This window comes from Ranitomeya variabilis, chromosome 5 (genome assembly GCF_051348905.1).
Source record: "Ranitomeya variabilis isolate aRanVar5 chromosome 5, aRanVar5.hap1, whole genome shotgun sequence".
NCBI classification, from domain to species: Eukaryota; Metazoa; Chordata; class Amphibia; order Anura; family Dendrobatidae; genus Ranitomeya; species Ranitomeya variabilis.
In genome coordinates, this window is record NC_135236.1 from 354,892,834 (window position 1) to 354,910,651 (window position 17,818).

The following is a 17,818-nucleotide window of genomic DNA, read 5'->3' on the forward strand; positions in this document are numbered from 1 at the left end:
TACAGCTTGCATGTCATAGTATAGTAATGGTGTCTTTCTTTTTATGCTCTTTTTATACATCTAGGAGGCCGTAATGGCACAACGTTAATAAAAAACGTAGCGTAGGACTGCCCCATTATGAGATTGCCGTGAAGTGGCGGGGTAGCTAAAAAAATTGATCAATTATTTGCTAAATGTCTCATATTTGAACTACAGTTAGAATTCAGTAGGTGCATGTGCACCATTTGTATTGCGTTCTGACCATTAGCAGTGCTGGCTTCTCCTTTTTTTTTCTTTTACATTGGTAAGTGGCTGACCACCACTGTTGCCGCGCACGCTGGGTTACGTACGCCATTCTTTCTGTGTTCTCTGTGATTGATAGGCTGCTGTTCACACACACAGCAGCCCTGCCCTGCCTCAGGCTCTAGTTAATTTTGCAGCTGTGTCTGAACCTGTCTCACTCTTTAACCTTGGTGCTGGCTTGGAGGCGTGGAGGCAAGATCTGACATGTCCGCACTGGACCTGATCGGCCTTCACCTACGCTTGTCCTTCCTGGCACCAAGGGGGTGATTCTGAAAATGTCTCCAGGTACAGCTTGCATGTCATAGTATAGTAATGGTGTCTTTCTTTTTATGCTCTTTTTATACATCTAGGAGGCCGTAATGGCACAACGTTAATAAAAAACGTAGCGTAGGACTGCCCCATTATGAGATTGCCGTGAAGTGGCGGGGTAGCTCAAAAAATTGATCAATTATTTGCTAAATGTCTCATATTTGAACTACAGTTAGAATTCAGTAGGTGCATGTGCACCATTTGTATTGCGTTCTGACCATTAGCAGTGCTGGCTTCTCCTTTTTTTTTCTTTTACATTGGTAAGTGGCTGACCACCACTGTTGCCGCGCACGCTGGGTTACGTACGCCATTCTTTCTGTGTTCTCTGTGATTGATAGGCTGCTGTTCACACACACAGCAGCCCTGCCCTGCCTCAGGCTCTAGTTAATTTTGCAGCTGTGTCTGAACCTGTCTCACTCTTTAACCTTGGTGCTGGCTTGGAGGCGTGGAGGCAAGATCTGACATGTCCGCACTGGACCTGATCGGCCTTCACCTACGCTTGTCCTTCCTGGCACCAAGGGGGTGATTCTGAAAATGTCTCCAGGTACAGCTTGCATGTCATAGTATAGTAATGGTGTCTTTCTTTTTATGCTCTTTTTATACATCTAGGAGGCCGTAATGGCACAACGTTAATAAAAAACGTAGCGTAGGACTGCCCCATTATGAGATTGCCGTGAAGTGGCGGGGTAGCTCAAAAAATTGATCAATTATTTGCTAAATGTCTCATATTTGAACTACAGTTAGAATTCAGTAGGTGCATGTGCACCATTTGTATTGCGTTCTGACCATTAGCAGTGCTGGCTTCTCCTTTTTTTTTTCTTTTACATTGGTAAGTGGCTGACCACCACTGTTGCCGCGCACGCTGGGTTACGTACGCCATTCTTTCTGTGTTCTCTGTGATTGATAGGCTGCTGTTCACACACACAGCAGCCCTGCCCTGCCTCAGGCTCTAGTTAATTTTGCAGCTGTGTCTGAACCTGTCTCACTCTTTAACCTTGGTGCTGGCTTGGAGGCGTGGAGGCCAGATCTGACATGTCCGCACTGGACCTGATCGGCCTTCACCTACGCTTGTCCTTCCTGGCACCAAGGGGGTGATTCTGAAAATGTCTCCAGGTACAGCTTGCATGTCATAGTATAGTAATGGTGTCTTTCTTTTTATGCTCTTTTTATACATCTAGGAGGCCGTAATGGCACAACGTTAATAAAAAACGTAGCATAGGACTGCCCCATTATGAGATTGCCGTGAAGTGGCGGGGTAGCTAAAAAAATTGATCAATTATTTGCTAAATGTCTCATATTTGAACTACAGTTAGAATTCAGTAGGTGCATGTGCACCATTTGTATTGCGTTCTGACCATTAGCAGTGCTGGCTTCTCCTTTTTTTTTCTTTTACATTGGTAAGTGGCTGACCACCACTGTTGCCGCGCACGCTGGGTTACGTACGCCATTCTTTCTGTGTTCTCTGTGATTGATAGGCTGCTGTTCACACACACAGCAGCCCTGCCCTGCCTCAGGCTCTAGTTAATTTTGCAGCTGTGTCTGAACCTGTCTCACTCTTTAACCTTGGTGCTGGCTTGGAGGCGTGGAGGCCAGATCTGACATGTCCGCACTGGACCTGATCGGCCTTCACCTACGCTTGTCCTTCCTGGCACCAAGGGGGTGATTCTGAAAATGTCTCCAGGTACAGCTTGCATGTCATAGTATAGTAATGGTGTCTTTCTTTTTATGCTCTTTTTATACATCTAGGAGGCCGTAATGGCACAACGTTAATAAAAAACGTAGCATAGGACTGCCCCATTATGAGATTGCCGTGAAGTGGCGGGGTAGCTAAAAAAATTGATCAATTATTTGCTAAATGTCTCATATTTGAACTACAGTTAGAATTCAGTAGGTGCATGTGCACCATTTGTATTGCGTTCTGACCATTAGCAGTGCTGGCTTCTCCTTTTTTTTTCTTTTACATTGGTAAGTGGCTGACCACCACTGTTGCCGCGCACGCTGGGTTACGTACGCCATTCTTTCTGTGTTCTCTGTGATTGATAGGCTGCTGTTCACACACACAGCAGCCCTGCCCTGCCTCAGGCTCTAGTTAATTTTGCAGCTGTGTCTGAACCTGTCTCACTCTTTAACCTTGGTGCTGGCTTGGAGGCGTGGAGCCCAGATCTGACATGTCCGCACTGGACCTGATCGGCCTTCACCTACGCTTGTCCTTCCTGGCACCAAGGGGGTGATTCTGAAAATGTCTCAAGGTACAGCTTGCATGTCATAGTATAGTAATGGTGTCTTTCTTTTTATGCTCTTTTTATACATCTAGGAGGCCGTAATGGCACAACGTTAATAAAAAACGTAGCGTAGGACTGCCCCATTATGAGATTGCCGTGAAGTGGCGGGGTAGCTAAAAAAATTGATCAATTATTTGCTAAATGTCTCATATTTGAACTACAGTTAGAATTCAGTAGGTGCATGTGCACTGTTATGACCCCAATGGCAGAGGGTCTCAAAAGTACATACCAAGTCTGCAAACACAAAAAAACCAGCTCTTAGGGCAGTGGTAACTGGGCTGACCATATATCTAATCCTAGCACCACAAATAGCAGCAGCCGGGGAACGTGCCTACGTTGGTTCTAGACGTCTCGTGCCAGCCGGAGAACTAACTAACCCTAGAAGGGAAAAGATAGACCTTTCTTGCCTCCAGAGAAAAGACCCCAAAAGTTGGATACAAGCCCCCAACAAATAATAACGGTGAGGTAAGGAGAAAAGACAAACGTAAGAATGAACTATATATTTAGCAAAGAGAGGCCCACTGACTAATAGCAGAATATAGTAAGATGACTTATACGGTCAGCAAAAACCCTATCAAAATTTCCACGCTAAATATTCAAGAACCCCCGAACCGTCTAACGGCCCGGGGGGAGAACACCAGCCCCCTAGAGCTTCCAGCAAAATCAGGAATCACATTTAGTACAAGCTGGACAAAAAATAAAAGCTATGCAAATAACCAAAAAACAAGGAAGCAGGACTTAGCTTAATTTTGCAAGATCCAGGACCAGCAGACAGGAGCAAACAGAAAGGAACTGATTACAACGATGCCAGGCACAGGACTGAGAATCCAGGAAGTTTATATAGCAACACCCCTGGACTAACGACCCAGGTGGGTGCCAAACTGAGGAAAGACAATCCCAGAGTCATATCACTAGTGACCAAGAGAGGGAGCCAAAAAAGTCTAATTCACAACAGTACTCCCCCTTTAAGGAGGGGTCACCGAACCCTCACCAAGACCACCAGGGTGATCAGGATGAGCAGCGTGAAAGGCACGAACTAAATCGGCCGCATGCACATCAGAGGCAACCACCCAGGAATTATCCTCCTGACCATAGCCCTTCCACTTGACCAGATACTGAAGCCTCCGCCTGGAGAGACGAGAATCCAAGATCTTCTCCACCACATACTCCAACTCGCCCTCAACCAACACCGGAGCAGGAGGCTCAACAGAAGGAACCACAGGTACAACGTACCGCCGCAACAAAGACCTATGGAACACGTTGTGAATGGCAAACGACACCGGAAGATCCAAGCGAAAGGACACAGGATTAAGGATTTCCAATATCTTGTAAGGACCGGTGAAGCGAGGCTTACATTTAGGAGAGGAGACCTTCATAGGAACAAATCGAGAAGACAGCCATACCAAATCCCCAGCACGAAGTCGGGGACCCACACCGCGGCGGCGGTTGGCAAAACGCTGAGCCTTCTCCTGTGACAACTTCAAGTTGTCCACCACATGATTCCAGATCCGCTGCAACCTATCCACCACGGAATCTACCCCAGGACAGTCAAAAGGCTCCACATGTCCCGAGGAAAAACGAGGATGGAAACCAGAGTTGCAAAAAAATGGCGAAACCAAAGTAGCGGAACTAGCCCGATTATTAAGGGCAAACTCAGCCAACAGCAAGAAGGTCACCCAATCATCCTGATCTGCAGAAACAAAACACCTCAAATAAGCCTCCAGAGTCTGATTAGTTCGCTCCGTTTGTCCATTAGTCTGAGGATGAAAGGCAGACGAAAACGACAAATCAATGCCCATCTTAGCACAAAAGGATCACCAGAACCTGGAAACAAACTGGGATCCTCTGTCAGACACAATATTCTCAGGAATGCCGTGTAAACGAACCACATTCTGAAAGAACAAAGGAACCAGATCGGAAGAGGAAGGCAGCTTAGGCAAAGATACCAAATGGACCATCTTGGAAAAGCGATCACATACCACCCAGATGATAGACATGCCCTGAGACACCGGAAGATCTGAAATGAAATCCATGGAAATGTGTGTCCAAGGCCTCTTCGGGACAGGCAAGGGCAAGAGCAACCCGCTGGCACGAGAACAGCAAGGCTTAGCTCGAGCACAAGTCCCACAGGACTGCACAAATGACCGCACATCCCGTGACAAGGAAGGCCACCAAAAGGACCTAGCCACCAGATCTCTGGTGCCAAAAATTCCCGGATGCCCTGCTAACACCGAGGAATGAACCTCGGAAATGACTCTGCTGGTCCACTTATCAGGAACAAACAGTCTGTCAGGTGGACAAGAGTCAGGTCTACCAGCCTGAAATCTCTGCAACACACGTCGCAAATCCGGAGAAATGGCTGACAGGATAACTCCCTCTTTGAGAATACCAACTGGTTCTGCGACTCCAGGAGAGTCAGGCACAAAGCTCCTTGAAAGAGCATCAGCCTTCACATTCTTTGAAACTGGTAAATACGAGACCACAAAGTCAAAACGGGAGAAAAACAATGACCAGCGGGCCTGTCTAGGATTCAGGCGTTTAGCAGACTCGAGATACATCAGATTTTTGTGATCAGTCAAGACCACCACAAGATGCTTAGCACCCTCGAGCCAATGACGCCACTCCTCAAATGCCCACTTCATGGCTAACAACTCCCGATTGCCAACATCATAATTCCGCTCAGCAGGCGAAAACTTCCTAGAGAAAAAAGCACATGGTCTCATTACAGAGCAACCAGGGCCTCTCTGCGACAAAACGGCCCCTGCCCCAATCTCAGAAGCATCCACTTCAACCTGAAAGGGAAGCGAGACATCAGGCTGGCACAAAACAGGCGCCGAAGTAAACTGGCGCTTCAACTCTTGAAAAGCTTCCACGGCTGCAGGAGCCCAGTTAGCAACATCAGAACCTTTCTTGGTCATATCCGTCAAAGGTTTAACAACGCTAGAAAAATTAGCGATAAAATGACGGTAGAAGTTAGCAAAACCCAAGAACTTCTGAAGACTCTTAACTGACGTGGGTTGAGTCCAATCATGAATAGCTCGGACCTTGACTGGGTCCATCTCCACCGCAGAAGGGGAAAAAATAAAACCCAAAAAGGGAACCTTCTGTACTCCAAAGAGACACTTTGAGCCCTTAACAAACAAAGCATTCTCACGCAAAACCTGAAACACCATCCTGACCTGCTCTACATGCGAGTCCCAATCATCAGAAAAAAACAGAATATCATCCAGATAAACAATCATAAATTTATCCAGATACTTCCGGAAAATATCATGCATAAAGGACTGAAACACTGAAGGAGCATTAGAGAGCCCGAAAGGCATCACCAAGTACTCAAAATGACCTTCGGGCGTATTAAATGCAGTTTTCCATTCATCTCCTTGCTTAATGCGCACAAGGTTGTACGCACCACGAAGATCTATCTTGGTGAACCACTTGGCACCTTTAATCCGGGCAAACAAGTCCGACAACAGAGGCAAAGGATACTGAAATTTAACAGTGATTTTATTCAGAAGCCGATAGTCAATACAAGGTCTCAAAGATCCGTCCTTCTTAGCCACAAAAAAGAATCCCGCACCAAGAGGGGAAGAGGATGGACGGATATGCCCCTTCTCCAGAGATTCCTTGATATACGAACGCATTGCGGTATGCTCAGGTACAGACAGATTAAATAATCTTCCCTTAGGAAATTTACTACCTGGAATCAAATCTATAGCACAGTCACAGTCCCTATGAGGAGGAAGAGCACTGGACCTGGACTCGCTGAATACATCTTGGTAATCAGACAAATACTTAGGAACTTCCGAAGGAGTAGAGGAAGCAATAGACACCGGCGGGGAATCACCATGAATTCCCTGACAGCCCCAACTTGACACAGACATTGCCTTCCAATCCAAGACTGGATTATGGGTCTGTAACCATGGCAGACCCAAAACGACCAAATCATGCATTTTATGCAGAACAAGAAAACGAATCACCTCCCGATGTTCAGGAGTCATGCACATGGTTACCTGTGTCCAAAACTGCGGTTTATTTTCCGCCAATGGCGTAGCATCAATACCTCTAAGAGGGATAGGATTTACCAACGGCTCAAGAACAAAACCACAGCGCTTGGCAAACGACAGATCCAAAAGACTCAGGGCAGCACCTGAATCCACAAACGCCATAACAGAGTAGGAGGACAATGAGCAAATTAAAGTCACAGACAAAATAAATTTAGGTTGTAAATTACCAATGGCGACAGGACTAACAACCCTAGTTAGGCGTTTAGAGCATGCTGATATAACATGTGTAGAATCACCACAGTAAAAACACAACCCATTCTGACGTCTATGATTTTTCCGTTCATTTCTAGTCTGAATTCTACCACATTGCATTAAATCAGGTGTTTGTTCAGACAACACCACCAGAGGATTCGCGGATTTGCGCTCCCGCAAACGCCGGTCAATTTGAATAGCCAGCGCCATGGAATCATTCAGACCTGTAGGAATGGAGAAACCCACCATCACATTCTTAATGGCTTCAGAAAGGCCATTTCTGAAATTTGCGGCCAGAGCACACTCATTCCACTGAGTAAGCACGGACCATTTCCGAAATTTTTGGCAATACACTTCAGCTTCATCCTGACCCTGAGAAATAGCCAGCAAGGCTTTTTCGGCCTGAATTTCAAGATTGGGTTCCTCGTAAAGCAATCCGAGCACCAAAAAAAACGCATCAATATTTGCCAATGCCAGATCTCCTGGCGCTAGCGAGAAGGCCCAATCCTGAGGGTCGCCCCGTAAGAAAGAGATAACAATTTTTACTTGCTGAGCTGAGTCTCCAGATGAACGGGGTCTCAGAGATAGAAACAATTTACAATTATTCCTGAAATTCCTAAACTTAAATCGGTCTCCAGAGAACAGTTCAGGAATAGGTATTTTAGGTTCAGACATTGGACTACTGGTAACAAAATCTTGTATGCCCTGCACACGAGCAGCAAGCTGATCCACACTTGTAATCAAAGTCTGGACATTCATGTCTGCAGCAAGCACAAGCCACTCAGAGGTAAAGGGGAGGAAAAAAGAGAGGAAAGAAAAAAAAAAAAACTCAGACTTTCCTTTCTTGTAATCCCACTTCTGCAATGCATTAAACATTCAACCTTGGCCTGGCATACTGTTATGACCCCAATGGCAGAGGGTCTCAAAAGTACATACCAAGTCTGCAAACACAAAAAAACCAGCTCTTAGGGCAGTGGTAACTGGGCTGACCATATATCTAATCCTAGCACCACAAATAGCAGCAGCCGGGGAACGTGCCTACGTTGGTTCTAGACGTCTCGCGCCAGCCGGAGAACTAACTAACCCTAGAAGGGAAAAGATAGACCTTTCTTGCCTCCAGAGAAAAGACCCCAAAAGTTGGATACAAGCCCCCAACAAATAATAACGGTGAGGTAAGGAGAAAAGACAAACGTAAGAATGAACTAGATATTTAGCAAAGAGAGGCCCACTGACTAATAGCAGAATATAGTAAGATGACTTATACGGTCAGCAAAAACCCTATCAAAATTTCCACGCTGGATATTCAAGAACCCCCGAACCGTCTAACGGCCCGAGGGGAGAACACCAGCCCCCTAGAGCTTCCAGCAAATCAGGAATCACATTTAGTACAAGCTGGACAAAAAATAAGAGCTATGCAAATAACCAAAAAACAAGGAAGCAGGACTTAGCTTAATTTTGCAAGATCCAGGACCAGCAGACAGGAGCAAACAGAAAGGAACTGATTACAACGATGCCAGGCACAGGACTGAGAATCCAGGAAGTTTATATAGCAACACCCCTGGACTAACGACCCAGGTGGGTGCCAAACTGAGGAAAGACAATCCCAGAGTCATATCACTAGTGACCACAAGAGGGAGCCAAAAAAGTCTAATTCACAACAGTGCACCATTTGTATTACGTTCTGACCATTAGCAGTGCTGGCTTCTCCTTTTTTTTTTTTTTTACATAGGCAACTACACTGCCAAAAATGTGTTTTTTTCAAAATCTCGTTATGCACAGCTTGGAGTTTGATTTTAAATACTCGTGCAACCAAATCTGGTCTGAACTCTGACCTTTGCTATGGTTCTAAGTTTTCAGTAATTTCTTTCCACTTTGGGCTACAGGTCATCGTAACAAAAAGATCTGGCTTTCCGAATTTTCGGACAATTGTCATGGCATCTTGGTAATTTTGCTGTATAGCTCTTGGGCTTCCAATGAAAGTGGACAGTAAAATTACTGGTGTCCCAGCTTTTAGCCCTTGGTGTAACACAGCATTATGGATGTTGTCGACACGTAATGCCTTTTGATTTTGTTTTATATATTAAATCCTGTGGATTCAATTTTGACGTAACTGTCAATGATAAATTGTTGTGTCAACTTCCCAGCATTTAAAAGGGGATTGAACTCGTCACGAATGGCAAGCCTGAATGCATAGTACTGCAACAGGGTGATTTTTTTCTTGTTAATCTTGATCCATTGGTATGGATGGTAGATTTTTGTCACCAATTCCTTGATGTTGCACACTTAGGGCAATTGGAGTTGTCAAATGTATTGTCCATCCACTGTCCCCATATGGGAATAGATGGGATATGTCATTGCATCAAACTTTCTGTGAAGAAAGCTGATTTGAACAGTTTTTTTCACTTTTGAGGTGAACTCTGATGTCCCTATTAAATGGGGGTTCACCCATTGCATTTTGATAAATATAGCTACAGTACTTCATTGGTGCATTGTAGCGCCTCTGGTCATCATTGTAGTCATTTATAATTGACAATGTTATTTCGAGTGGATCGCGATTTTCTAATTCAGCAATCCTCTCTTCCTCTATTTCAAATTTCCTCATCATTATGAAGGCTCTTGAGAGTGGGTTAATTGCTTTCATTTTCTCCCTAAGAGATGATAGCAGTGCTAGGAGGCACTTTTTATTTGCTTGACTTCTTATACTTAATGCTTCTTCACTGTCCAAGATATAAATCTGGGCAAACTTGGGAGTACTACCCACAGAAGGATGCAATGGGGCAGTTCTGTGGTAAATTTGTCCATGAATTCGAAAACAGTATGGACCATGCCGAGGAGGTGGTGCTACTTGTGCTCCCATTGATGCCAAAGCAAGCGAGCCATTGTATTGCCTTATGTTAGCCATAAAGTTATTGGAGCGCTGATACTCTTCTTTCATCAACTTGACTAATTGATCATCCATACAAATGGGACGTAAATGGATGCGCCCTCTCTTGCAGCAGGAAGGGAATGTTTTGTCCTGTGCCATTTCATCTTTGAAATTTTTAGATTGGCAGAACTGACATCGATACTCTACGTGATTCAGTTACTTTATTAATTTCTCTTGCTCTGGCCACTCTCTGTCGGCTGCATCAGCAGTTCTTCAACAATTTTGTTTATCTTCTGTTTCTGCAGGTTATGCATCCGTATGCAATTCACTTCTCTATGTGCAGCAGCGCGCTCAATTTGATCCATCTTTGCAATGTTGCCTCACACTGTTGCCTCAGTGTTGCCTGAGTGTTGCCTCGCAATGTTGCCTCACAGTGTTGCCTCACAATGTTGCCTCACAGTGTTGCTTCACAGGCTAATGTTCAAAAAAGGCTTATGCCTTAACTCGCCACCAAGGAGAGCTCCTCTCCTTAGGTATCCATGGTTATGCCCATGCAGTTAGCTGCTAGTGGTAGTAACTATGGATACCTAAGTTACTGTTCAGCTGCGGATGACTCATTGCGCACAGACACACAGACACATCCAAATTAGGTATATTGATTAAAAAAATCTGAAATTTTAAAATCTGCACAACACCCCAAATAGCTACAGATTCTGTAAGGATAAGTAGTGTAATTAAAAGTTTACCTTATTGTCATAAATGGGCATGTTTTGTACCAGTTTCACACAAGCAAATTATAGGCTCAACTCTGCACCTGTATTACAGCCACATGTGATGGTCTGCCTGAAGACCTAATGATCTGAACTGATGGCATGATAGATCTCTGTGAATCTGATATTTCAGATCATTAGTCCTGCAGTTGGACCAGAACATTTAGCCACATAGGAGTGCAGAAATGTGCCTGGTGTGCAGTGAGCCTGAATTTGAGCGTGGTATGAATAAAGGCGACAGTTTATCAAGAAGTATGAGAATACAGCACGTTCAATATTTCACAGTGTCATTTTAACAAAAAAATATACATTACAACCGATGGACAAAGAGCTAATAAGTTTGCATAGTTATGGTTGTATTGACAGGACTCGCAATAAGCTCTGTTAGGCTAAGTGCACACGTTGCAGAATTGCCGCAGAAGTTTCAGTGGCAATTCTGCAACTCCTGCCGTGGGTATATCGCATGTGGAATTGGCATGCATATTCCTGCAGAAAACTAGCATTTTGTAAGCATAATTAGCTTGCAGAATGCTAGCATTTTCCAAGCGATCTGTAGCATCGCTTGGAAAACTGATTGACAGGTTGGTCACAGTTGTCAAACATAGTGTTTGACAAGTGTGACCAACTTTTTACTATTGATGCTGCCTATGCCGCATCAATAGTAAAAGATAGAATGTTAAAAATAATAAAAAAAATGTTTATACTCACCTTTTGCAAACAGCCGATCTCCTCAGCGGTTTCTGTTCCTATAGATGCTGTGTGCAGGACCTTCGATGACGTCATGGTCACGTGACCACAACGTCATCGTAGGTCCTTCACACACACCATCTATAGAACTGAAGCGGCCACGTGCACCGCTGAGAGGCGGGAGGACTACGGGGCCATCAGAGGGTGAGTATATCACGATTTTTTATTTTAATTCTTTTTTTTAACAATTATATGGTGCCCAGTCCGTGGAGGAGAGTCTCCTCTCCTCCACCCTGGGTACCAACCGCACATGATCTGCTTAGTAAGCAGATCAATGCATTCCTAGGTGTGCGGAATCCCCGCGATTCCGCAAATTTAATGAACATGCTGCGTTTTTTTCTGCAATGCGATTCCGCTCAGGAAAAAAATGCAGCATGTGCACAAAAAATGCAGATTGCATTCTATTAAATAGGATGCTTAATGTGAGCGTTTTTTTCGCGGTTTTATAGCGTTTTTATAGCAAAAAACCACACAAAAAACGGGAAAAATCTGCTACGTGTGCACACAGCCTTAAAAGAATGCCTTGGAATATGCAATATCATACTGAAAAATTTGCAAGCTTGACCAAACAGCTTTTAGACAAATCATGAAAATACAAAAGATCCGAAAAAAAAACTGTTAAAAGTTTACCCTGTTAGCTCAGCGAGCTGAGGATTGTTGGTTCAATTCCCAAGTTCACTGGTTTAAAATGAAAGCCTGAGGCACTATGGAGTGCTCAGCTGCTGCAGAATCCTCACAAGTCTTCTAATCCCAATGCATATAGATACTGTCAGAAGAACTCTGACAATGATCTATTATTCTGATGTCAGATTGATAGGGATTGAAATGTCAGCTTATTTTCCACGAAAGAGAAACAGTAGTAAGTCTTCAGTGTGGTCAGTGACGAGAGGTAGGGAAAGATAATTACCAGCAAAGTGTAAAGGGGCAGCGGTTGGGAGATGGAATGTAATCTACAGCTGTAAAGTTTTTCTCTGTATTTCTCAATATATTTCATCTAATGAAGTGAATTTCAAGGATGTCTCCTTATTCTATATTACAGGACATCTACTCTTGTATATTATGCTATGTTATAAAAACAAGCAGATCACTCATAGCAAGAATAACCAGGGGTTATGTGGTTGATGAAAATCTTATTCAATTATCCTATTTAGTAACTGAGTTTCCTGTTATGGACACATCTATTTGTCAGAGAGAATCTTGTTCTGGGGTACTTGACACAACCATACATTACTTTGTCAGCCTATCTGTTTCATAGTAAACAGCATAATACGTAAGAGGAGTCTATCTGATGTTTTAAGATTTTTAAATCAATAAAGTGAGTAGGAGACTTAAACACCTATACAAACATACCTTTGCAGTTGCATATAGAATAATATTAGAAAATTAATCAAACGAGTTTGTGAATGCTTAAGCTCTGAGAGTGCTAGAGTTCTCAGAAAACCCTACTAAAATACTCCCACTCTCACTTGGCCAGGGCTGCCAATTTTCCAGAAATTATGTCCATAAACATACTTTAAATTATCTCTAATTTTTTTGAAGCTGAAGAAACTTATTCAGATAATTTTGACTGTGCTTATCATCATAGCACTCTACCTTCAAGAATATGGAAACGGGAATAGATCCGGACATGCGCAGAAGGACTACATACACGCCAGGACAGCATGCCTGATGGACGCCGACTTAGTTCCGGTGGAGCGATTTTTAAGGTACCACTCGATTATTATGTGGCTGGAAAAGGGCAGCATGATCACAATTCACAGAGTGAGAAATCATGTGATAAACATATTGACTAATACATTCTGGGCCCACATCTTTATAGTCTATCCTGCACCTCTATCGGTTGGAGGATGTAGTTTATGGTGGGGGTGGTGCCCATTTTTTATGGTCTATATATATTAGGGACGTGGGTAGTCAGCATGCAGCATCTGTCTATCTAAGCCTCCTGATGAGCCATATTGGTGAAACGCGTTGAGGTGTTTGAATACATCAGAAATTATAAGTACCCAGTTATTATAACTGTTATATATATATTGCAGAATGGGGTCACAGTTGTGTATCAGCACTGTACTCATATCTCCTGACTGAAGCCTAAGGAGTCTGGCCATAATAGTTAAGGCCATATCCTGTGTGATACTTCCTTTGGGGATTAGTGTATATGGTAGGGCTTGCTTTTAGGGCAAGCCGGCGTGGAGTGGGGGCACCATATCCACTGTACAGTAGAGCGCCAACCCCCACTGATAGGTAGGAGGCAGATCCGCAGGGAACAGTTATAGAGAGGTACTTAATGTGTTACAAGCACTGTTTTTGCACTTTGTCATTGTGTTATGCACCCTTGTCACACTGTCCTATAGTTGCCATCAATGTTCTAAAATATCAGACGGCAAAATATCTTTTCATTTTTTCCTGTCTTGTCAGAATGACGGCTTAAATGCACAACATTGTGTATAGGTGACATACAGGAGAAATAAGAGACAGCCAAGGTTGAGTGGGGGCCCCTATCTCGTTTATTTGTTTAGGGTGCCAACCTCCGCTGCAAGGTAGGGCAATTTAGGATTTACAGTGTGAGAGGTAGGTTCAGCCTAGCACGGTTGCTTGCGTGTTGATTGTAGTGTCTAATGTTTTATAGTAATGAATAAAGATTTGGTTTTATCTAGGATCTGATTATGTACAAGGTCTCCTTCGGTTTTGCTAAATAAAAAAAACAATAAAAGTACACATATTTAGTATCGCCGCATCTGTAGCAACCTGGCCTATAAAACTGTCCCACTAGTTAACCCCTTCAGTGAACACCGTAAATAGAAAAAAAAAAGAAAGAGGCAAAAAACAACGCTTTATTATCATACCACTGAACAAAAAGTGGAATAACATGCGATCAAAAAGACGGATATAAATAACCATGGTACCGCTGAAAATGTCTTCTTGTTCCGCAAAAAATGAGCCACCATACAGCATCATCAGAAAAAAAATAAAAAAGTTATAGTCCTCAGAATAAAGCGATGCAAAAATAATTATTTTTTCTATAAAATAATTTTTATCGTATAAAAGCGCCAAAACATAAAAAAAAAATATAAATGAGGTACTGCTGTAATCGTACTGACCCGAAGAATAAAACTGCTTTATCCATTTTACCAAACATGGAACGGTATAAACGCCCCCCCAAAAGAAATTCATGAATAGCTGGTTTTTGGTCATTCTGCCTCACAAATATCAGAATAAAAAGCGATCAAAAAATGTCACGTGCCCGAAAATGTTACCAAAAAAAACGTCAACTCGTCCCACAAAAAACAAGACCTCACATGACTCTGTGGACCAAAATATGGAAAAATTATAGCTCTCAAAATGTGGTAACGCAAAAAATATTTTTTGCAATAAAAACCGTCTTTTAGTGTGTGACGGCAGCCAATCATAAAAATCCGCTAGAAAAGTCGCTATAAATAGTAAATCAAACCCCCCTTCATCACCCTCTTAGTTAGGGAAAAATGAAAAAATTAAAAAAATGTATTTATTTCCATTTTCCCATTAGGGTTAGGGCTAGGGTTAGGGCTAGGGTTAGGGTTAGGGCTAGGGCTAGGGTCATGGCTAGGGTTAGGGTTAGGACTAGGGTTTGGGCTAAGGTTAGGGCTAGGGCTAGGGTTAGGGCTAGGTTTAGGGCTAGGGTTAGGGTTAGGGCTAGTGTTAGGGTTGGGGCTAGGGTTAGGGCTACAGTTAGGGTTGGGGCTAAAGTTAGGGTTAGGGTAGGGGCTAAAGTTACGGTTAGGGTTTGGATTACATTTATGGTTGGGAATAGGGTTGGGATTAGGGTTGAGGGTGTTTCAGGGTTAGGGGTGTGGTTAGGGTTACCATTGGGATTAGGGTTAGGGGTGTGTTTGGATTAGGGTTTCAGTTATAATTGGGGGGTTTCCACTGTTGAGGCACATCAGGGGCTCTCCAAACGCGACATGGCATCTCAATTACAGCCAATTCTACGTTGAAAAAGTAAAACAGTGCTCCTTCCCTTCCGAGCTCTCCCGTGTGCCCAAACAGAGGTTTACCCCAACATATGGGGTATCAGCATACTCAGGACACATTGAACAACAACGTTTGGGGTCCAATTTCTCCTGTTCACCTTGGGAAAATACAAAATTGGGGCTAAAAATAATTTTTGTTGAAAAATAAAGATTTTTTTTATTTTCACGGCTCTGCGTTATAAACTGTAGTGAAACACTTGGGGGTTTAAAGTTCTCAAAACACATCTAGATAATTTCCTTGGGGGGTCTAGTTTCCAATATCGGGTCACTTGTGGGGGGTTTATACTGTTTAGGTACAGTAGGGGCTCTGCAAACACAATGTGATGCCTGCAGACCATTCCATCTAAGTCTGCATTCCAAATGGCGCTCCTTCCCTTCTGAGCTCTCCCATGCGCCCAAACGGTGGTTCCCCTCCACATATGGGGTATCACCGTACTCAGGACAAATTGAACAACAACTTTTGGGGTCCAATTTCAACTGTTACCCTTGGAGAAATACAAAACGGGGGGGCTAAAAAATAATTTTTGTGGAAAAAAAAATGATTTTTTATTTTCACGGCTCTGCGTTATAAACTGTAGTGAAATACTTGGGGGTTCAAAGTTCTCACAACACATCTAGATAAGTTCCTTGGGGGTCTAGTTTCCAATATGGGGTAACTTGTGGGGGGTTTCTATTGTTTAGTTACATCAGGGGCTCTGCAAATGCAACGTGACGCTTTCAGACCATTCCATCTAAGTCAGCATTTCAAATGGCGCTCCTTCCCTTCCGAGCTCTCCCATACACCCAAACGGTGCTTCCCCCCACATATGGGGTATCAGCGTACTCAGGAGAAATTGACAACAACTTTTGAGGTCCAATTTCTCCTGTTACCCTTGGGAAAATGCAAAACTGGGGGCTAAATCATAATTTTTGTGGGAAAAAAAAGAATTTTTATTTTCACGGCTCTGCGTTGTAAACTGTAGTGAAATACTTGGGAGTTTAAAGCTCTCACAACACATCTAGATGAGTTACTTAGGGGGTCTACTTTCCAAAATGGTGTCACTTGTGGGGAGTTTCAATGTTTAGGCACATCAGTGGCTCTCCAAACGCAACATGGCGTCCCATCTCAATTCCTGTCAATTTTGCATTGAAAAGTCAAATGGCGCTCCTTCCCTTCCGAGCTCTCCCATGCACCCAAACAGTGGTTTACTCCCACATATGAAGTATCAGCGGACAAATTGTACAACAACTTTTGGGGTCCAATTTCTTCTCTTACCCTTGGGAAAATAAAAAAATTGGGGGCAAAAAGATCATTTTTTGTGAAAAAATATGATTTTTTATTTTTACGGCTCTGCATTATAAACTTATATGAATCACTTAATGGGTCAAAGTGCTCACCACACATCCAGATAAGTTCCATAGGGGGTCTACTTTCCAAAATGGTGTCACTTGTGGGAGGTTTCAATGTTTAGGCACATCAGGGGCCCTCCAAATGCAACATGGCGTCCCATCTCAATTCCAGTCAATTTTGCATTGAAAAGTCAAATGGCACTCCTTCGCTTCCAAGCTCAGCCATGCGCCCAAACAGTGGTTTACCCCCATATATGGGGTATCGACGTACTCAGGACAAATTGTTCAACAACTTTTGTGGTCCATTTTCTCCTGTTACCCTTGGTAAAATAAAACAACCTGGAGCTGAAATAATTTTTTTGTGAAAAAAGTTAAATGTTCATTTTTATTTATACATTCCAAAAATTCCTGTAAAACATCTGAAGGGTTAATAAACTTATTGAATGTGGTTTTGAGTACCTTGAGGGGTGCAGTTTTTAGAATGGTGTTACACATGGTTATTTTCTAAGATATAGACCCCTCAAAATGACTTCAATTGAGATGTGGTCCCTAAAAAAATGGTGTTGTAAAAATGAGAAATTACTGGTCAAATTTAACCCTTATAACTCCTTTGGCTTCCAAAATTGTGCTGATGTACATTAGACATGTTGGAAATGTAACTTATTAAGTATTGTGTGTGACATATCTCTGTGATTTAATTGCATAAAAATTCAAAGTTGGAAAATTGCTAAATTTTCAAAATGTTCGTCAAATTTCCATTTTTTTTCACAAATAAACGCAAGTAATATCAAAGAAATGTTACCACTACCATGAAGTACAATATGTCATGAGAAAACAGTGTCAGAATCACTGGGATCCGTTGAAGCGTTCCAGAGTTATAGCCTCATAAAGGGACAGTGGTCAGAATTGTAAAAATTGGCCCGGTCATTAACGTGCCTACTACCCTTGGGGGTAAAGGGATTGAATTGCT